The following is a 23059-nucleotide window of genomic DNA, read 5'->3' on the forward strand; positions in this document are numbered from 1 at the left end:
TTTCTAACAATTTAATGAGGTATGTTTATTTTGAGTGTGTGTATGTTGTGTGTGGACTCACCTAGTTGTACTAACTTATTTGTGCTTGCTGGGGTAGAGCTTTGCCTCTATGGTCCCACCTCTCAAACGTAAATCAACTGGTGTACAAATTGCTGAGCCTAATAGGCCCCATCACATCTACATTTGAAACTGTGTACCCATTCAGCCTCCACCACATCACTTCCTAGTGTATTCCATTTATTAACTACCCTGACACTGAAAAAGTTCTTTCTAGCATCTCTGTAGCTCATTTGGGTACTCAGCTTCCATCTGTATCCCCTTGTGCGTGTACCACCCATATTAAATAATCCATCCGTGTCTATCCTGTCAATTTCCTTGAGAATCTTATATGTGGTGATCATGTCTCCACGAGCTCTTATGTCTTCCAGTGACGTGAGGTGCAACTCCCTCAGCTCTTCCTCGTAACTCATGTCTCTTAGTTCTGGGATTAGCCAAGTGGTATGCCTCTGAACTTTTTTCAGTTTCGTCTTGTGTTTTACAAGATACGGGCTCCATGCTGGGGCCGCATACTCCAGGATTGGCCTTACATACGTAGTATACAAGGTTCTAATAGATTCCTTACACAAGTTCCTGAAGGCAGTTCTGATGTTAACGAGCCTCGCATACGCCGCCGATGTTATTCAATTGACGTGGGTTTCAGGGGATAGGTTTGGCGAGATATCAACTCCTAGATCAATATGTGTGTGTGTGTGTGTGTGTGTGTGTGTGTTTGTGTGTGTGTACTCACCTAATGGTGCTTGTGGGGGTTGAGCTCTGGCACTTTGGACCCGCCTCTGAACCATAAATCAACAAGTGTACAGGTTCCTGAGCCCATTGGGCTCTATCATATCTACACTTGAAACTGTGCATGGAGTCAGCCTCCACCACATTACTTCCTAATGCATTCCATTTGTCAACCACTCTGACACTAAAAAAGTTCTCTCTAATATCTCTGTGGCTAATTTTGGCACTCAATTTCCACCTGTGTCTCCTAGTGCGTGTGCCCCTTGTGTTAACTAGCCTGTCTTTATCTACCCTATCAATTCCCTTCAGAATCTTGAATGTGGCGATCATGTCCCCCCTAACTCTTCTGTCTTCCAGCGAAGTGAGGTTTAATTACCGTAGCCTCTCCTCGTAGCTCATACCTCTCAGCTCGGGTACTAGTCTGGGGGCAAACCTTTGAACCTTTCCCAGTTTGGTCTTATCCTTCACTAGATATGGACACCATGCTGGGGCTGCATACTCCAGGATTGGCCTGACATATGCGGTACACAAAGTTCTGAATGATTTCTTACACAAGTTTCTGAATGCCGTTCCTATGTTGGCCAGCCTGGCATATTCCACTGATGTTATCCTCTTGATATGGGCTGCAGGGGACAGGTCAGACGTGATGTCAACCCTCAAGTCTTTTTCTCTTTCTGACTCATGAAAAATTTAATCTCCTAGATGATACCTAATATCTGGCTCCATGCACCCTACACCTATCTTCATTACATTACATTTGCTTGGGTTAAACTCTAACAACCATTTGTTCGACCATTTCTTCAGCTTGTCTAGGTCTTCTTGAAGCCTCAAGCAGTCCTCCTCTATCTTAATCCTTCTCATAATTTTGGCATCGTCAGCAAACATTGAGAGAAATGAATCTATACCCTCCGGGAGATGATTTACATATATCAGAAACAAGATAGGACCGAGTACAGAGCCCTGTGGGACTCCACTGGTGACTTCACGCAAATCTGAGGTCTCACCCCTCACTGTAACTCTCTGCTTCCTATTGCTTAGGTACTCCATTATCCACTGGAGCAAATTACCAGCTTCACCTGGCTGTCTCTCCAGCTTATGTACCAGCCTCTTATGCGGTACTGTGTCAAAGGGTTTTCGACAATCCAAGAAAAGGCAGTCCGCCAAGCCTTCTCTTTCTTGCTTAATCTTTGTCACCTGGTCATAGAATTCTATTAATTAAGCGAATCAGGCAAGATTTACCCTCCTTGAATCCATGTTGGCGATTTGTCACGAAGTCTCTTCTCTCCAGATGTGTTACCAGTTTTTTTCTCGCGATCTTCTCCATCACCTTGAATGGTATACAAGTCAAGGACACTATCCTGTAGTTCAGTGCCTCTTGCCTGCCGCCCTTTTTGTATATTGGAACTACATTCGCCTTCTTCCATATTTCTGGCAGGTCTCTCGTCTCTAGTGACCTCCAGTACACTATGGAGAGTGGCAAGCAAAGTGCCTCTGCACTCTCTTTCAGTACCCATGGCGAGATCCTGTTTGGACCAACAGCCTTTCTAACATCCAGATCCAGCAGGTGTCTTTTGACCTCACTAGTAATTTCGAACCCTTCCAAGGCCGCCTGGTTTTATTCCCTTTCTCCTAGCACAGTGACCTCACCTTGTTCTATTGTGAAGACCTCCTGGAACCTCTTGTTGAGTTCTTCACACACCTCTTTGGCATTCTCTGTATACCTGTTCTCGCCTGTTCTAAGTTTCTTTACCTGTTCTTTCACTGTTATTTTCCTCCTGATGTAACTATGGAGTAGCTTTGGTTCGATCTTGGCTTTGTTTTCTATATCATTTTCATAATTTTTCTCTGCTTCTCTTCTCACCCTAACATACTCATTCCTGGTTCTCTGGTATCTCTCCCTGCTTTCTGGTGTTCTGTTATTCCGGAAGTTCCTCCACGCCCTTTTGTTCAGTCTCTTTGCTTCCGTACATGCCTTATTATACCATGGATTCTTCTTTTGCTTCTCGGATTTTTATCTTTGGGAGGGATGAACCTGTTTACTGCCTCCTGACACTTTTGGGTGTCATAGCCCATCATATCTTGTACAGACTTATCTCTGAGGTCTGTGTCCTAAGGTCTTAGGAAACGAGAACAGGTACACAGAGAAACGTCTCATCTCCTCATAGTTTCCCTTTCGGTATGCCAGCCTTTTGTTTCCTAGTTCTTTTTGGGGGAGATAATTCCTAGCTCTACCAGGTACTCAAAGTTTAATTAATACACTGTGGTCACTCATTCCCAAGGGTTCATCCATCTTAACTTCCCTTATACTCCACTCATTTAGGGTAAATATCAGATCGAGCATGGCTGGTTAATCTTCTCCTGTGTGGGTGTGTGTGAGTGTGTGTGAGTGTACGCACCTAGTTTCCTCCTTCCAATTCCTGTATAGTCGTAATGGCTTGGCGGTTTCCCCTGATAATTCCTTCCTGCCTTCACCCCTCACTGTAACTCTTTACTTCCTATTGCTTAGGTACACCCTTATCCACTGGAGCGCCCTACCAATAACTAATGTCTTTTTCTCCAACTTATGTACCATCCTCTTATGAGGTACTGTGTCAAATGCTTTCCGAATGTCCACGAAAATGCTGTCTGCCCACCCTTCTCATTTTTGCTTAATCTTTGTCACCTGGTTTTATAAATCTATTAAACCTATGAGGCAAGATTTGCCATCCCCTAAAACCATGTAGATTGTGTGTCACGAAGTTCATTCTCTCCAGATGTGTACTAGTTTTTTCTCATCATCTTCTCCATCACCTTGCATTGCGTAAAAATTAGGGGCATTAGCCTGTAGTTCAGTGCTTCTTGTCTGTGGCCCTTATTGTTTACTGGGGGAATATTAGCTATATTCCATGTTTCTGTCAGGTCTCCCTTCTCTAATGACTTACTATACAACATGGAGAGTGACAAGCAAAGAGCTTCTGCACACACTTTAAATATCCAAGTTGAGATTTCATCCGGTCTAACGGCCTTTCTCACGTCCAGATCCAGCAGATGCCTCTTAATGCAATTTCTGGTAATTTCAAACCCTTTCAAGGATTCATGGTTTACCGCCACCTCTCCTAGTACTGGGACTGCACTTCATTGTATTGTGAAGGCCTTCTGGAATCTCATGTTGAGTTCTTCTCACACCTCTTTGTCATTCTCTGTATACCTGTCCTCACCTGTTCTTCACTATGGTTTTCTCCTAATGTGACTGGAGCAGTTCTGGTTCGGTCTTGGTTTTATTTGCTATATCAATTTCATACTGTCTCTCTGCCTTTCTTCTCACACTGACATACTAATTCCTTATTTTCTGGTACCTCACTCTGGGGTCTGGTTGAGTTATTTCAGAAATTTCTCCACCCCAGTTTCTTTAGTTTCTTTTCTTATACATATGCCCTATTAAATCATGGATTCCTCTTGTGTAACTTTTTGTTAGGGCAGGATAAACTTTTTTACTGAATCCTGACACTTTTCGGAGACATAATCCATCATGTTTCTTCGGAATTAGTTCTGAATTCTTCAGCCCATTGTATTTCTCTTAGGGATTTTCTTATGTCATAATTACCAATTCGGTACGACAGCCCCTTGCCTTCTAGTGCTTTTTTGTGGGAGATTACTCCTAACTTAACCAGGTTCTAAAATAACAGTACACTGTGATCACTCATTCCCAAGAGGGATTCCAACTTAACCCCTTTTCCTTATATCCGACTCATTCAGAGTGCATATCAGATTAAGTCTAGCTGGTTCATCTTCTCCATTCATTCTTGTGGGTCCCTTGACGTGTTGGTTTGGAATGTTTCTTGTTGCCAAATCCAGTAGCTTAGAGCTCCATGTATCTGTGGTATCTTGTGGTATGGACAACAGAGACACACAGATCCCATGTGGGTCTCTGTTCTCCCAGTGCCCCTTCCCTTTGTTGAAATGTCCCATGATTAGCAGTCGTGATCCCTTCTGCAAGCATCAGAAGCAGCTCTCTATTATATTAATGGTAGTCATGTTGTTTCTGTCATATTTCTATCTGGATATTTTGTACTTTAATATGGGGGTTATATATATGACTACTTCGGTTTTGTCCTCCAAATACTATGGTGCCTGTTATGATGTGCCTGTTATGAAGTTACTGAGCCCTTCACAGACTTGGATAACTATCTCCTCAAAACTCCGGTGTTTTCTTATCAGCATTGCTACTCGACCTCCACCTCTTCCTTCCTTCCTTCTCTTTCCTATTACATAGTATTCCTACGTAAGCACTGAATTTGTTATGGCTTTCATTAGTTTTGTTTCTGTGAGTGCTATTATGTCTCGGTTTTCTTCTTGTGACCTTTCTCCAAGTTCACTTGCTATATTTTTAATCCCCTCTATGTTTGAGTACATTCTCTTGAAGCTCAATTTCTTCTGTCCCTTAACGTTTCCTTTCCCCCCAGGGGGATTCCTGCTGGTGGAGGAAGTTGTTCCATGTGTGTGTGGGTATTTGTGAGATAATTAACAGAGCCTCGAGGACTCCAGGGCGAAGGGTGGGGGTTAGACGGTTAGGTGAGGGGGTAAGGAGGTGGTGAGGGGAGACAGGTGAGGTGAGGATACCGTGTGTGTGTGTATGTGTACTCACCTAGTTGTGTTTGCAGGGGTTGAGCTCTGGCTCTTTGGTCCCGCCTCTCAACCGTCAATCAACAGGTGTACAGATTCCTGAGCCTATTGGGCGCTATCATATCTACACTTGAAACTGTGTATGGAGTCAGCCTCCACCACATCACTTCCTAATGCATTCCATTTGTCAACCACTCTGACACTAAAAAAGTTCTTTCTAATATCTCTGTGGCTCATTTGGGCACTCAGTTTCCACCTGTGTCCCCTTGTGCGTATGCCCCTTGTGTTAAATAGCCTGTCTTTATCTACCCTATCAATTCCCTTCAGAATCTTGAATGTGGTGATCATGTCCCCCCTAACTCTTCTGTCTTCCAGCGAAGTGAGGTTTAATTCCCGTAGTCTCTCCTCGTAGCTCATACCTCTCAGCTCGGGTACTAGTCTGGTAGCAAACCTTTGAACCTTTTCCAGTTTAGTTTCCAGTGTGTGTGTGTGTGTGTGTGTGTGTGTGTGTGTGTGTGTGTGTGTGTGTGTGCGCGTGGGTGTTCATGTTCAGCAGAGAGCAAGTTTACTTGGTAATGCTGGGCAAACAGAACATGATGTTTAAATACAGAACTAGCTAGAGAGAGACAACCGGTCAAATATGAAAACTTAGACAAAGCGTAGCGTAAATATGCTTAAACCAAGAGACGCAAGCTCGTGCACAGACGAGGCAGTAATTACATGGTTAGATTGACAGTCTGTGCAAGAAAAAATAACATTTCAGTAAAAATATTGTAAATTATTTAATTTGCAAAATATTCTTCCATCCTTGGATACGGAACAGCAGCAGTCTATTCTAATGATTAAGAGCCCGAAGTCAACATATGTTCAGGAAGGAAGCGACCACCTACGCTGTCAATACCATAGAAAAATCACCCTTTGAAGAAATGATGAAAAACACCTCCTTCCTGGATGTATTTCTAATGAAATCCAATATTTTTTTGCCAGAACTTTCCTTTTCTTTCTTGCTTTCAGGCTGGAAGACGAAGGGTCCTAAGTTTATCCGATAACTTTGTGTCTTTGCCAGTAAGTCTTGTCTAAATTGTGAACGTGTTGTTATCAGTGATCTCTTGTAAAGGTTTCCAACACAACATTGAGACTGAAGGATTTTCACTTCATTTCTTTATTATACACCCGATACCCATCCTGTGGGCGGTGGTGGAGATGGTTACAAAGGCATATAATCGGTTCAGGAACTGAACCCCACAGTTCGTTTAGCTAAGCAAGTGGCAATCTTTTGAAGCTAGTTACACAATTGTTAATGTTATACATACATGTACATATACACACATACATATGTCAATTTACTTTAATTATTTTGCAGTGTGTCTGAAAAATAATATATAATGTACATGGAAAAATACAGATGTAAAAACAAATACAAAATATGCAAATCAATATTACTATTCAAATGTGTATATTATTAGCTGCAGAAGTTTGCCAATGTTTTAGTACAAATACATACATGAACATGCAAATAAATTTACACACACAAACACACACCCACCTCCCAAGGACCCCCCCTCATCCCACAACCCCCAAAACCTGCCCAGCCCTCACCCCTCCTCTGCCCTCCTTCTTCCATATGACCCCCTCCCCTTCCGACCCCCCCACCTCTTCGCCCCCTTCTGCCCTAATGCCCATACTTACCCCTGAGTCCCCCCTGACTAATACAACCTCTCTCCCTCAACCAACAATACAACTCTCACTATCCATGTTCCATCCTCCCCTCTTCCCCCCCCCCACTATCCTCTTTCCCCCCCCCCCCAACCTCTCAACCTCTATCTGATTCTCAGCCCCACGCTACCTCTCAACCCCCTTTGCCTCTCAGACCCCTCCCTAATTTTCAGACCCAGTATGCCCTTCCTACTCCAAACCTACCTACCCAGACCTTACTTCCCCAGACCTTCCTACCTACCTTCCTAGATGCCCAGACCCCATTCGCCCAGGCAACCCCCCCAGACCCCATTCACCCCCTAGACATCCCCCTCCCTCCCAGATCCCATTCACCCCCCAGATCCCCCCAGACCCCCAGAGAAAGGGTGAACCCTGGTACCAAAGTTTGCAAGAAGAGTCTCACGGTTTGGTAAACTAATGCTGATGGGGTATCCAATAAAGCAGAAGAGATAAAAGAAAGAGTTAGGCAGGCAGATCTTGACATAGTTTCAATAGTAGAAACTAAAAAAAATGCATGATCTCGGATGCAATCTTTCCAGTGGGCTACCAAGTGATAAGAAAAGAAAGAACACAGGGACAGGGAGGGGGAAGTGGCACTCCTAATAAAGCGAAATGGAAGTTTGAAGGCCTGGAAAATCGGGTTACCAATGAGAGCACAAGCTCCATACAGGGAACTCGGACAGTAGATGGGAAGAAGATTGTGTTCTTGGTAATCTACAATACCCCACCAAACAGTAGAAGACCCAGGCAGGAGTATGACGACAACAACATGGCATGAATAGATGAACTGCAGAAGATAGCAACATTAGTTCACAGAATGAGAGCGAAACTGCTGGTCATGAGGGACCTAAATCATGAAGACGTAAATTGGGAATCAAGGAATCCCCATGGCGGAGAAGAAACGTGGGGAGCAAAGTTAGTAGATGTTATAGATAGGAATTGCCTAACAACATGTGAAGGAAGAACAAGGGAAAGAGGAGGGGATGCACCGAGCCTATTAGATCTAACTTTCACCCAGAAAGTGTAAGACATCGAGATTTTGGAACATAAAATACCTCTAAGGGCCAGTGGTCATTGTGTCCTAATCTTTGACTACATGATGGAACTCAAACTTGTGACCAGGGGACAAGAGGTCTGGGAAAGGAAAGTTGACTACAGGAAAGGGGACTACAGGAGGATAAGGGACTATCCGGGAAAAGTGCAGTGGGAGGAAGAAATTAGAAGAAAAAACAGTCCAAGATATGATGGACCTAGTCACACGGAAATGCCAGGAGGCCGAAGAGAGATTTAAACCAACAGTAAAGGAAAAGAAGTACGAGGGAATATAATAACCCGTGGATTAATAGACAGTGTCAGGAAGCAAAATTGAGAAGCAGGAGGGAGTGGAGGAAGTCCAGAAGACAAAGGACAGAGGACAACAGGATCAGATGCATCAGAGCTAGGAACGATTACATTAACGTAAGAAGAGCATCGGAAAGAAATTATGACAACGATATTGCGACCAAAGCTAAATAAAACACCTAAATTACTACACAGCCATATAAGAAGAAAAATGTCGGTGAATGACCAACTGACAAGACTAAGGAAAACAGAGGGGGGGGGGGGGAGCATATACAGAAACGACAAGGAAATCTGCGAGGCACTAAATGCCAGTTTCCATGGAGTGTTCACAACCGAACCTGATCAGCTCCCATTGTTAGAAGAGATTACCCTAGATGAAAGACTATCAGATATAGAGGTGACAGCAGAGGAGGTAATGAAACAGTTGACATCACTGGATGCAAATAAAGCGGATGGACAAAACAAAGTATCACCTTGGATACTAAAAGAGGCAGTGCAGGCCCTTAGCGTGCCTCTGATCTTTAATGAATCATTTATGTCGGGAGAATTGCCCAATTGCTGGAAGAGGGCAAATGCTGTAAAGTTTTTCAAGAAAGATCATAGGGAGGAGGCACTTAACTACAGACCTGTATCACTGACAAGCATCCCGTGTAAAATTCTTGAAAGAATAATTAGGGTAAGACTGGTTGCACACCTAGATAACATTAGGTTTGTAAACAAACATCAACATGGGTTCTGGAAAGGGAAATCTTGCCTAACAAACCTTTTAGAATTCAATGATAAAATAACGAGGATAAGGCAGGACAGAGAAGGTTGAGCAGACTGCATATTTCTGGACTGCCTAAAAGCCTTTGATACAGTACCACACATGAGACTGCTATTCATACTTGAGAGGCCGGCGAAAGTGAGCGAAAAGGCCCTAGCATGGGTAAGGAACTACCGAACAGGAAGGAGCCAGAGGGTTACGGTAAGGGGCGAAAAGTCGGACTGGCGAACAGTAACGAGTGGAGTACCTCAAGAATCGGTGCTGTGACCATTTCTATTTTTAATATACCTTAATGGCATGTTTACAGGAGTAGAGTCCTACATGTCGATGTTCGCGGATGACGCAAAGTTGATAAGAGTTGTGACAGATGAGGATTGTAGGATCCTCCAAGTGGACTTGAACAGGTGGTAGAGATGGTCAGAGAAATGGCTACAGTAGTTCAACACGAGCAAACGTAAAGTTATGGAAATGGGACTAGGTAATAGGAGACCAAAGGGACAGTACACAATGAAGGGGAACTGCCTACCTGTGGCGATGCGAGAAAGAGACCTGGGGGTGGACGTAACACCTAATCCAACTCCTGAGGCACATATAAATAGGATATCGACAGCACCGTACTCTACCGTGGCAAAAGTTAGAACATCATTCAGAAACCTAAGTTAGGAGGCATTTAGAGCGCTTTACACTGCCTACTTGAGGCCAGTCTTAAAGTATGCCTCCCCATCATGGAGTCCCCACCTGAAAAAACACATAAGGAAACTAGAAAAGGTTCAGAAATTTGCAACGAAACTCGTCTCAGCGTTACGAGGGATGGGGTATGAAGAGCACCTCCTGGAAGGAACTGAGCCATACGACACAAGAAAAAAAAGGGAGAAGGGGGAGATGACAGGAACGTATAAAATACTCAGGGGGATTGATAAACTGGACATAGACGAAATGTTCACAGGGAATAGTAACAGAACGAGGGGATATGGGTGGAAGATGGAAACTCAGATGAGTCAAAGAGATGTTTGGAAGTTTTATTTTACCGAGCGTGAGAGTAGTGGTTAAATGGAATGCACTTAAGGAGCAGGTGATGGAAGCAAATTCTATTCCTAATTTTAAGACTAGGGATGATAGGGAAATAGGACTGGAGTCATTGCTGTAAACAACCGATGGCTCAAAAGGCGGGATCCAAGAGTCAATGCTCGATCCTGCAGACACAAATAGGTGAGTACAAATAGGTGAGTACACACACACAGATACAGAACTCAAGCAATCCTCATTATGGGGAAGAAACGTAGGGAGCGAAATTAGTGGAAGTTGTAGAAAGAAACTTCTTAACACAACATGTAAAGGAGGACACAAGGAAAAGAGGAGGCGATTCCCCAAGAATACTGGCCTTAATCTTCACCCAGAATGAGGAAGACATTGAGAACTTAGAACATGAAATACCATTAGGAGCAAGTGACCATTGTGTCCTGGTATTTCACTACATAATGGAACTCAAGGCAGTCCCCATAAGACAAGGAGTCAGGGAAGGGCGAGCAGACTATTAAAAAGGAGACTACATGAAAGTAAGAGTATCTGGGAAGTGTGCAGTGGGAGGAGGAACCTAGAAGGAAGACGGTCCAGGAAATGATGGACAAAGTAAAACTGAGGTGCAAAGAGGCAGAAGAGAGACTCATACAACCTTTAAAGGAGAAAAGTAGGAGAACAAATAATAACTCGTGGTTCAATAGACAATGCCAGGAAGCAAAATAAAATATATGGAGGGAGTGGAGAAAATACAAAAGGCAAAGGAAAGAGGTAAACCGGAATAGATGGAACTGGGCCAAGAATTACCATATAAACATAAGAAGATTATCAGACAGAAACTATGAAAATTATACTGCCTCGAAAGCAAAAGGACGACCGAAACTTCTGCAAAGCCATATAAGAAGGAAAATGACAGTGAATGACCAAGTGACCAGTTACGAAAAAGGAGAGGCCAGTATACAGAACATGATGAACAAATCTGTGACGAGCTCAATGCCAGCTTCCAAGGAGTGTTCATTATCGAGCCTGAACAGCTCCCGGAGCTAGAAGAGGAAGTAGGTTGTGATGAGAAACTACTATATATTGAGGTAACAGCTGAGGAATAAAGAATACATCTATCATTACAAGTTGTAACTAAAGCTACTGGGCTTGATGAAGTATCACCATTGATGTTAAAAGAAGCAGCACAGGCCCTCAGCATACCTTTAACACTAATCTGTAATGAGTCACATACACAGAATAAATTGCCCAGCTGCTGAAAGAAGGCAAATGTGGTGCTAATCTATAAAAAGGAGATTGAGTAGAAGTGCTTAACTACAGACAAATGCCGCTCACAATCCTCTCTTGCAGAGTACTTGCAGAGTACTTGAAAGAATGAAGGGATTCACGATGAAGGGGGACTTCCTATCTATAACGTCTGGCGAAAAAAGACCTGGGAGTGGACAAAACACCAAACCTAACTCCAGAGGCTCATATAAATTAGTAGTGAAATTAGTATAAGTTGAGCCGCATACTCTACTCTAACAAAGTCAGAACATCCTACAGGATCTTGAATAAAGAGGCTTTTAGATCACTTTGTACCGCCTATGTGAGGCCAGTCTTATAGTATACCGCCCTAACGTGAAGCCCCACTTTAAAAAACACATAAGAAACCTCGGGAAGGTGCAGAAGTTTGCAACGAGACACGCCCCCGAGCTGCAAGTGATGAGGTACGAAGACAGACTGAAGGAACTAAACCTGACGACTTTAGAAAGGAGTAGAGCTAGGGGGGACATGATACAGTCGTATAAAGTACTTAGTGGGATTGACAAGGTGGAAAGATAGAAAAAGTTTGTAATGAATATCAATAGAACAAGAGGGCACGGTTGGAATCTTGAGACTGAAATATATCATAAAGTTTGAAAGTTTTCTTTTAGCGTAAGAGTAGTGAGTAAATTAAATGACCTAAAGGAACAGATTGTAGAGGCTAACTCTATTCTTAACTTTAAAACTAGGTATGATTGAGAAATAGGCCAGGAGTCATTTCACTAGAAAACCAACTGCTAGAAAAGCGGGATACAAGAGCTAGAGCTCAATCCTGCAAGCACAAATAGGTGAGTTCAAACACACACACACACACACACACACACACACACACACGTACACACACACGTACACACACACGTACACACACACACACACACACACACACTTGTGGCGAGACGTCACGAGTGGAGTCCCGCAGGGGTCAGTCCTTGGACCTATATTGTTTCTGGTATATGTAAATGATCTCCCAGAGGGTATAGATTCGTTCCTCTCAATGTTTGCCGACGATGCAAAAATTATGAGGAGGATTGAAACAGAGGATGATAGTAGGAGGCTACAAGATGACCTGGATAGACTGAGTGAATGGTCCAACAAATGGCTGTTGAAGTTCAACCCGAGTAAATGCAAAGTAATGAAACTAGGCAGTGGAAACAGGAGGCCAGGCACAGGATACAGAATAGGAGATGAAGTACTTAATGAAACAGACAGAGAGAAAGATCTAGGAGTTGATATCACACCAAACCTGTTTCCTGAAGCCCACATAAAGAGAATAACGTCTGCGGCATATGCGAGGCTGGCTAACATCAGAACGGCGTTCAGGAACCTGTGTAAGGAATCATTCAGAATCTTGTACACCACATATGTAAGACCAATCCTGTAGTATGCGGCCCCAGCATGGAGTCCGTACCTTGTCAAGCACAAGACGAAGCTGGAAAAAGACCAAAGGTATGCTACTAGACTAGTCCCAGAACTAAGAGGCATGAGTTATGAGGAAACGCTGCGGGAAATGCACTTTACGACACTGGAAGACAGAAGAGTAAGGGGGGACATGATCACAACCTACAAAATCCTCAGGGGAATCGACCGGGTAAACAAGGATGAACTATTCAACACTGGTGGGACGCGAACAAGGGGACACAGGTGGAAGCTGAGTACCCAAATGAGCCACAGAGACGTTAGAAAGAACTTTTTCAGTGTCAGAGTAGTTAGTAAATGGAATGCATTAGGAAGTGATGTGGTGGAGGCTGACTCCATACACAGTTTCAAATGTTGATATGATAGAGCCCAATAGGCTCAGGAATCTGTACACCAGTTGATTGACGGTTGAGAGGCGGGACCAAAGAGCCAGAGCTCAACCCCCGCAAGCACAATTAGGTGAGTACACACACACACACACACACACACACACACACACACACACACACACACATTGAGGGGCCTCGTAGCCTGGTGGATAGCGCGCAGGACTCGTAATTCTGTGGCGCGGGTTCGATTCCCGCACGAGGCAGAAACAAATGGGCAAAGTTTCTTTCACCCTAAGTGCCCCTGTTACCTAGCAGTAAATAGGTACCTGGGAGTTAGTCAGCTGTCACGGGCTGCTTCCTGGGGTGTGTGTGTGTGTGTGTGGTGTGGAGAAAAAAAAAAAAAAAAAAAAAAAAAAAAACAAGTAGTAGTTAGTAAACAGTTGATTGGCAGTTGAGAGGCGGGCCGAAAGAGCAAAGCTCAACCCCCGCAAAAACACAACTAGTAAACACACACACACACACACACACACACATACATACACACGGCCAAGTGGAAAACGCTCGGCAGTCCTTGTCCAAAGGGCCCGGGTTCCATACCCAGCCGAGCCCGGGACTACTAGACAGAGTTCCTTTCCCCTGACGCCATTAGCTCACCAAGCACCATACAGGTACCAGAAAGTCTGGTAGCTGATATGGGCTGAACACACATACACACACGCGCCTGTGTGTGTGTGTGTGTGTGTGTGTGTGTGTGTGTGTGTGTGTGTGTGTGTGTGTGTGTGTGTGTGTGTGTGTGTGTGTGTGTGTGTGTGTGCGCGCGCGCGCGCGCGCGTGTTTGTGAATGAATCCCAAAGAAATTAACAAGTGATAAAATTAGCAAGTGATGACTCCACTTCTCTGACCATCTTTTCAACCTGTTTAAGTCCTCTTGGAGGATCCAACAATACTCATCTGTTACAACTCTTCTCAATAATCTGGCGTCATCCGCGAACATCGACATATAGGACTCTAGTCCTGTAGACATGTCATTTACGTATGTTAGAAATAAAACTTTACCCAGCACCGATCCTTGAGGTACTTCAGTCACACAAGTGTGTATTTACTATTTCTATCTGCAGAACTGAGCTATTATCTCCTGGACTCCGTTTTTTTTATCAGTGTATTTTTCCTCAGTTATGTCTAAATATTTATCTTACACACACACACACACACACACACACACACACACACACACACACACACACACACACACACACACACACACATGTGGTGGAGGCTGACGCCATACACAGTTTCAGGTATAGATATGATAGAGCCCAATAGGCTCAGGAACCTGTACACTTGTTGATTGATGGTTGACAGGCGGGACCAAAGAGCCAGAGCTCAACCCCCGCAAGCACAACTAGGTGAGTACAACTAAGTGAGTAAACACACACACGTCACAGATAGATCCCCAGGAAGCAGCCCGAACCAGCTGTCTAACTCCCAGGTACCTATTTACTGCTAGGTGAACAGGTATATCAGGGTGAAAGAAACTCTGCCCATTTGTTTCCGCTTACGCCAGTGATAAGTCGGTGAATATGTAACGTACAACCGAGCGTCTCAGAGTTTAGTATTTGTTTAAATATTAGTAAAATTATTTATTGACTTTCAAACTTACGTTCAGGCGTCAGATTTGCATTCTAGGCCCAACCGTTTAGCTACAATTATGGGAAATACAGGGAGATGGAGACAGGGTGAGCGTGTGTGTTTACAGGGAGGATGGAGAAGGGTAGGGCATAGGTGTTTACAGGGAGGATGGAGAAGGGTAGGGAATAGGTGTTTACAGGGAGGGTGGAGAAGGGTAGGGAATAGGTGTTTACAGGGAGGATGGAGAAGGGTAGGGAATAGGTGTGTACAGGGAGGGTGGAGAAGGGTAGGGAATAGGTGTGTACAGGGAGGATGGAGAAGGACAGGGCATAGGTGTTTACATGGAGGATGGATAAGAAAAGGGAGAGTGTGTATGTACAGGGAGGGTGGATAGAGAGGGAAGTGTATTTGCTTACAAAGAGGGTGGGGACGGAGGGGTGAGAGTGTCTCTGAAGGGGGAGTGTGCAGACGGGGACGTGCCTATCTGAATTTACCTATTAAGGTCTGGGTCTTCAGTCATTTGGTGCGATATTATATAATGCTACTACTATTATTGTGCATATATGTTTGTTTGTGTGTGTATTTACTATTTGTGTCGGTAAAACGAGTAATTAGCTCTTGGACCCCGCCTTGCTAACCAATCGACTTTTCCTCTATTATAACTACTACATATATTTAAGTTTATAACACACACACACACACACACACACACACACACATACATCCCCAGGAAACAGCCCGTAGTAGCTGTCTAACTCCCAGGCACCTATTTACTGCTAAGTGAACAGGCGCATCAACGTGAAAGAAACTCTGCCCGTTTGTTTTCCCTTCCGACGGGAATCGAACCCGGGCCATTATGAATGCGACCTCGCTTCATGCAGGTGGGCGTTTCCTGCAACTTGCTTGTTCATCGACATTTTCATTCTTATATGACTATGTAGTAATTTAGGTATCTTTTTCGCTTTTATTGCAATATCGTTTTCATAATTCCCTTTCAATACTCTCATTACATTTTTGTATTCATTCCTAGTTCTGCTGCATCTAATCTTATTGCCCCCTGCCCTCTGTTCTCTCTACCTTCTCCGCCTCTTGCTTCTCATCTTTGCTTCCTTTCACTGTCTAATAAACCATGGGTTTCAATATTCCCTCCTACTTTCTTCTTTTATTGTTGGTATAAAACTCTCTTCGGCCTCCTTTCATTTCCACTTGACTAGGTCCATCATAACTTGCACTGTTTTTACTCTTAGTTCTTCTTCTCACTGCACTTCTCCCAGATATAATCCTATCCTCTTGTAATCCCCTTTCCTATAGTCCACTCTCCGTTCCCAGACCTCTTGCCCCAAGGTCACAATTTTAAGCTCGATCACATAATCAAAGACTAGGACACAATGGTCACTAGCTCCTAGTGGTATTTCATGTTCGATGTTCATAATGGCTTCCTCATTTTGGTTGAAAATTAGGTCTAATAGGCTTGATGTATTCCCTCCTCTTTCACTTGTTGCATTAGGAAATTCCTACCTATAACTGCCACTAATTTTGCACCCCACGTTTTTTCCTCACCATGGGAATTTCTTGAATCCCAATCGATCTCTCTGTGATTGAGGTCACCCATGACCAACAATTTCGGTCCCATTCTGTGAGCTGTTGTTGCTGCCCTCTGCTGTTCATCTATGTACGTCTTGTTGTTATCAACATATTTCTGTCTGGACCTTTTACTGTTTGGTGAGGGATTGTTGATTATCAAGATCACACTTTTCATCCTATGTGCTGCCAGATTCCCAAGTATGGAGCATTTGTTCCCATTAGTCCCAAGATTCTAAAGTTCCTCAAATTTCCATTTCTGCTTTATGAAGAGTGCCACTCCCCCTCCCTGTGTCTGTGTCCTTTCCTTATCACTTGGTATCTCTCTGGGAAGACTACATCCAAGATCATAATTTATTTTAGTTTCCACTATTGCAATTATGTCTGGATCTGCTTCACTAGCACTTAATTTTATTTCCTCTGCTTTATTGGATACCCCATCAGAATTGTTGTGCCAACTCTTGAGACTCTTCTTGGAAACTCTGTTACCAGAGTTCACATAGCTCATTTGCCTGTCTCCAGTTGTGTGTGTTGCAAGTGAGAGATGGATACAGTCCTTTCTCCAATAAGTGGTTGTGAGGTGGGAAGTGCCCAGGAAGAGGGAGGGGGATGAGAGAAATAAGGGATCTGGGAGCCAGGAGGGCTGGGGAGGGGCAAATCGGGTCTGAGCAGTTAGGGGTATCTGATGGGCATAGTAGGTTTGAGAGGTTGGGAGGGTCTGAGAGACATAGGACTGAGAGGTAGAGTAAGGTTGAGAGTTAGAAAGAGGGTGAGCTAGGGGCAGGGGAGAAGCAGAGGCAGGTATGGGTTTTGGGATAGAAAGGGGCGGAGGGTTAGTGTGAGATGGAGGGTTAGGATAGGGGAAGGATTGATTGATTGATAAAGATTAAGCCACCCAAGAGGTGGCACGGGCATGAATAGCCCGTAAGGAGAAGGACAGGAGATTGGGCATATGAAGGTAGTGGAGAGGTGAGGGGAAGAGAAGCTGGGGGCCGCAAGGTGAGGGTGTCATACTGGAAACGAGGTGCATTGGGTGGAGACGGGCATTGAGGGGTGGAATGGAGCAAATGGGATTGGTTGAAGAGTGGGGTGGAGGGGGCAGGGTAGTTTCTGGGGGTAAGGAAGGATGGGCGAGCTCATTAGAGTTGGGTGTGAGTTAAGAAGGAGTGCTGGGACGAGGGTGGCGACTGTGGGTCATTTTTCTCGCCTTCATTTCTTGTTGTTCGTCTCTGGTCATGTATCTGTCAATAAACACATTTTAATAGCCTTCGCTGACCCTTAGTAAATACTTGTGCTTTAGTATGTAGTCGACTGCCTCTTCAGTAGAAAATTGAGCCAGATAAGGTCTGTTCTTGTTGCCATTATAAGACCCAATTCGGTGGCCGAGTTCAGTCTCATATCATGTCATCTCAGCATTTAAACACCTCAATATTTCTTCTAGATGAAAGTTTTGAATCTGATTCCTTTCATGTTTTGTAGTTGCCTTTGCTTCACATAATCCGTTAATGACAAGTGTCCGCCTCCTCTGCGATCCACTTTCATGCTGGTTCTTACCCCGCAGTGTTGCACCCCTTACTGAGTCCGTATTATTTCCCCGCTTGTTTCTAGTTGTATCTTCTGCACTGTCCCATATTAGAGCAGTTTTTCAGAAGTTGCTCCTCCAAATTTCGTAATCTACCCTCTCTGTCTTGTACCCATTAGTTGCATGCCCCTCCCATTCTCTCTAATATATCCTCCACTAATCTGATTCCCTCATCTGCGGGATGGGATGATGCTTCCTGCGCCTAACTTCTTACTAAGCGTTGTACACATGATTTTTCATGTGCACAATGTGTACATTCCTCTCATTTTCCTGATGTCCTCCTGAATATAGTCCATGAGCACTTGTTTTTGTCTCTCAAACTCATCCTGTATTTGTTGAAATATCTCTCTTTTAATTCCTAGGATCAAATCTTCCATCCAATTGTTCCTCTCAACACATTTCCATATCACTTTTTCTATTAACATATCCTCGTCTTCGCTGATGCTGCTTGATCTGGTCGTCCTTCCTGATTTTAATATTGCAATAAACTACTTTAGCCAACATGGTTCCCAAATACCTAACTCGGTTTGCTGCTACAACAGGTGAGCGTATCCTGGCGTCTTCTCCCAGGTGTGGAGGCAGGTGAGGTCATGGTCGGTATGAGGTCAACTCCCACACCACTGGTGGTCTACTCAACAATGCGTACAACACTTAGTTCTAAATACACTGTTTCAGCTTTCTTTCTTCACTTTCTTTTGAAGGTGAAGAAATCTCGCTGTCTGGGTTCGAATCTTTCTTGGGCGAGGAGTTTTCTGTTACATATGGGCTTGGGGACCATTCACGCTTCTTCACACAAGTGTTGCTCGCGTGGCTCCTGCATGTGAGGTGCTTTGATGAAATATCTGAGCTCAGTAAGATCGCTGAGTGCTGTTGGGAATTGAGTTAAGGGTCTTACGACTTACAATTCTTTTAACAGTCATTATGGCCTAGTGGTGAAAGTACTGGACACGCTAAGGTCCATAAAGCCCCTAGCTGTCTGGGTTCGAATCCCTCAGGGGCGAGGAGTTTTCTGTTATACACACGCACCTGCATAAAAGCACGTTATATGTAACTTAAAGTACTCAGCCTCGTGAAAGATTCAACCTTAGATAGCCTGGTGCTCCAAACACGCGAGCATATCCAGTACGTTATCCACTTCACCATTGCAGCTTTACAAAAGTCGTTGATAGCCAAAGCTATTTGACCAACGACCAGAAAGCACTCTGTTACGGCCTGCTTGAGCCAGTAACCGGGTTCTTTCTACTCAATGGGCCTTAGAGCCCCTACTGTGATTCCGTCCCATGTCAATGGTAAGTCATCAAGAATTGGCGATAGCAAGTAATAGTACAAGGAATAAAGGGGGGGGGGAGACAAAACACAATAACACCTTCACCAATATATTATCTATCGAAGTATTATTACACTTTTGTACACAGTGTCGTTTTCACCCAGGGCACTCAGTATGTCTGCAGTGTTCTTCAAATCCCGGTGAGTCTACTATCTTCAAATATACGTCGTCCACAATCAATGGTAATCACCGGGAAGTTCTCCTTCCTCAACATGGGCCAATCCACACACTGTATCATCACGATGTCCCAATATACCACATGCGCTCTCCAGAAAAACCCTGTAGAGTGTTCCATAAACACCCTGGCAGGGTCTTTCAGCAACACGTTGACAGGGGTCACAAATAATCACTTCCAGGGGTCTCTAACACCCTGGCAGAAGTATCTAGCAACACACTAGCAGCACTTCTCAGCATACGGCCAATACTGTCGTCTAGTAACTCCTCTTGGCCAAATCCCGGGTACGTCGGTCCACACAACACTGCCTAAGTACAACAGCCAACAAACTGCTTACAACCGACGGCGTGCACTTGTCCTCTCACAGGGACAAGTCAAGAGTTCTGGATTGCCCAAGGTGAACTGATTTCCACAGCGTAATAGACCCTTCACGTCACTTCTGTGAACATAGAAGTTATTAGCCTGACAGGGAGTATACAGGGAGAACATAGGATGCCAATTTATCACCGGGATACCGAAATTGTTATCGAAGGCACAATCTAGATGGCGTTGATATTGTTACGTCACTCACCAGAGGTCGTCATCATCATCATTGACCTCACCTCCTAACTGAGGTATGAAACAGGAACCTTTCACAGACGCCACACCTCTGCCAACAGATGGCATAGTCTGTTTCTCACGTAAACCCTTTCAGTTAGAGTGCCGGTCCATAGATGGCACCGAAATCGCTGCCACTCACTCCAGCAACGGTGGTGATACCGTAACACACAATGGGAAGAGAACACCGATCGTTTTCATCAAATCAGTCACTTAATGAGGAAAACGCGAGCCTCAGTGTACTATCTTCTCTTCCAGTGTATGTCTGCTAGATATTGTAAAGCCCCAACACGCGACCTGGTACTTCTAAACGTTATTGTCATCACGGAATATTCATTATTGGCAACATAATACCGAAGAGAGATGAATGAAATCTAGAGAATTAGGCAATACATTTAGCAGTGAAAATGCCTTTATATGGAACAAAAGTAGTTAGCAGGTGGAATGAGTTTGAAAATTTGGTAGTTAGGTTTACCCAATGTTTTATGCAATGCATTGGAAACCATTGCATAAAGCGACCTCCCGCTAAAAAAAAGCGGATGCAGAAGCTGATGCTCAATCTTCTAAACGTATTGACGAGTACGAACAGAGGAACCGTCAAAGGCGATCCCCAGTTGAAACTCTGAGAATTGGGGACCAAAACCAAGAGTGATGAAGGTGAGGAATTGCGTACTATGAAGGAGTAACACCGTGTGTGGGTGTGGTGAATAAGACGTAATGCATTTTGGTAAGTGAAGCGGCCCTTGTGAATAGTAAATGGGGTGATTCCTTATGGTGAGACTGACGTCATCTGTGTAGTGAAGGTGGGGTGAAGTATTATGGTAAGTGACGATGGGTATTTGTATAGTGAAGAAGGGTGATTGATATATTATGGTGAGCCTGAGAACATCTGTGTGCTGGTGGGATGATGTATTACTGAGACAATGGTGGTTTATAATGTATTGTAGCGAGAGTTGTATCTTGGTGTACAGAGAGGGTGGAAGATGTTGTATTATGTATGTTTTGTGTATCTTCCGGGAGGCAGCAGGAGGCAGCCGGGCTCCTGAGTGAGTCACTGGTGGAGGACGGCTGACACATCTGTCGACACAAGTTGGGAAGGAGATATTCCTGCGTCTCTCAAGACGAGAATGAAAGTGTCGATCAGCAAATTCTGTCTCTCCGTCAGGTGGTCACTGAGGTGTGAATTTTGGTCCCAGGACAGATTGATCCTACTGCACCTGTCGAGATCCCTTATTAACTTCCGAGGCGCTTTGCTTTTGTTGCATGACTTCGGGACCAAGATAAGTGATCTTGCCACACATATAATCCCTAGATACTTGCTGCTGGCGTGGGACTACGGCTCCGGGATGGGGGGGGGGGGAAGATCCTGGCACACGACGCTGACAGACTCGATGTTGAAGTGTGACTACAGCATCCGGTAGATGGGGATCATCCGGCTACACTTATGATGAACTCCTTAGTCTTGCTTACACTTGGCCTGGAGATGCTTCATTATATATGCTCTGTGTTCCCGCGAGCACTGATGAATATATAACCTCGCACACAGACTCCTGGAGTGACGTAATGCCTCTGTATAGCTGAAGCTTTCTGTTGAACAGTTATTAAAATCTTAATTTGGTTCATATATTATTGATTTGAATATATTACGACATGTATATTAAAAACTCGGAAGTTTTGGATAAAGCTCCACATTGTTTATAAATAATGTTTATATTAAGTTTTTTGGCACATCTAAACACCTCCTATATATCAACCTCCTTCCTTAAATTCACATTATTTGTAAATATTGATCAAACTCATATGTATTATGTAAAAACTTTTGTAAGCTTTATTTGAATTGTTTCGTGATAAAATGCTGCTCAGAATTTATTTAGTTTTTGTTAATTTTGAAGAAAATTTTCGAATGGTACACTCTGTAGGTCTTAAGACACGCATTACTTAATAAAGAGTCAACAGCTGGGAGAACTGTGAGCCAGCGTCTTGAGGACCACTCGAGGTAAGGGTCACACTTGAAGACCAGAGAGAGAGAGAGAGAGAGAGAGAGAGAGAGAGAGAGAGAGAGAGAGAGAGAGAGAGAGAGAGATAGTGTGAGTAGTACGATATACTAAACGGTCGCCCGCTTGGGTTCTCGACAGAGTTATATTATCTTTAACTGAGACTAGTTATAAAACAGTATTAGTATATCTTAACTATCACCAGATCAGTCTGAAGTTTTTTAAATTTTTCTAGACCATCTGGAATGTCTATGAAGTATCTATAGACTATCTGGAATGTCTGTGAAATATCTGTAGACCATCTGGATTGTTGTGTGAAGTATCTGTAAACAATCTAGAATGACTATTCGGTGTTGTTGTCTTTTAAGGCACTGTAGGTAAGTCTGCACGTATATGATTTGTCTCTAGACCTGTATGAATGTCTCTTAAGTATCTGGCAACAGGTCTCCTTTTTAAGAAATTTCATAACAGCCTGAGTCTAGTTTAAGTAACTCTTCGCCGGATTGAGAGTCAAGTATTTTTCAACAAGCCAGAGTGTCTCTTATCTCCAGATCAGTCTTGAACTCCAGCAACTCTAAACGTTTCTGACGGTATATTTATTATCTATAGACGTGTCTGACTACATATTTAGTAACTCTAGAAGTGTCTGACTGTATATTTAGAATCTCTAAGAGTCGAGACTGCCAAAATATTTTTTATCTCAATATTATTCTGAACATATTTACAAAATCTCAGGACCAGTTTTCATGGCTGTTACATCAATATGACTGTCTTATAGATATTTCTAGACCAGTTTGAAAAGCGTTGTTTTATTGTTCCTCAAATTAGAGTCATCAGGTTGTTCATAGCCTGGTAACAGTCTTCCTAATTCTGTAAAAATGTTTCATGCATAGCACCTG

The 23059-nt window shown here is 43.7% G+C and overlaps 1 protein-coding gene across 1 annotated transcript in view; it reads left to right on the top strand.

Annotated features, from left to right (window-relative positions):
- Window positions 1-23059, top strand: part of LOC123760457 (uncharacterized) — a 101963-nt gene that overhangs the window by 3546 nt on the left and 75358 nt on the right. The window lies entirely within an intron of this gene.

Source organism: Procambarus clarkii, chromosome 39 (genome assembly GCF_040958095.1).
Source record: "Procambarus clarkii isolate CNS0578487 chromosome 39, FALCON_Pclarkii_2.0, whole genome shotgun sequence".
NCBI lineage: Eukaryota > Metazoa > Arthropoda > Malacostraca > Decapoda > Cambaridae > Procambarus > Procambarus clarkii.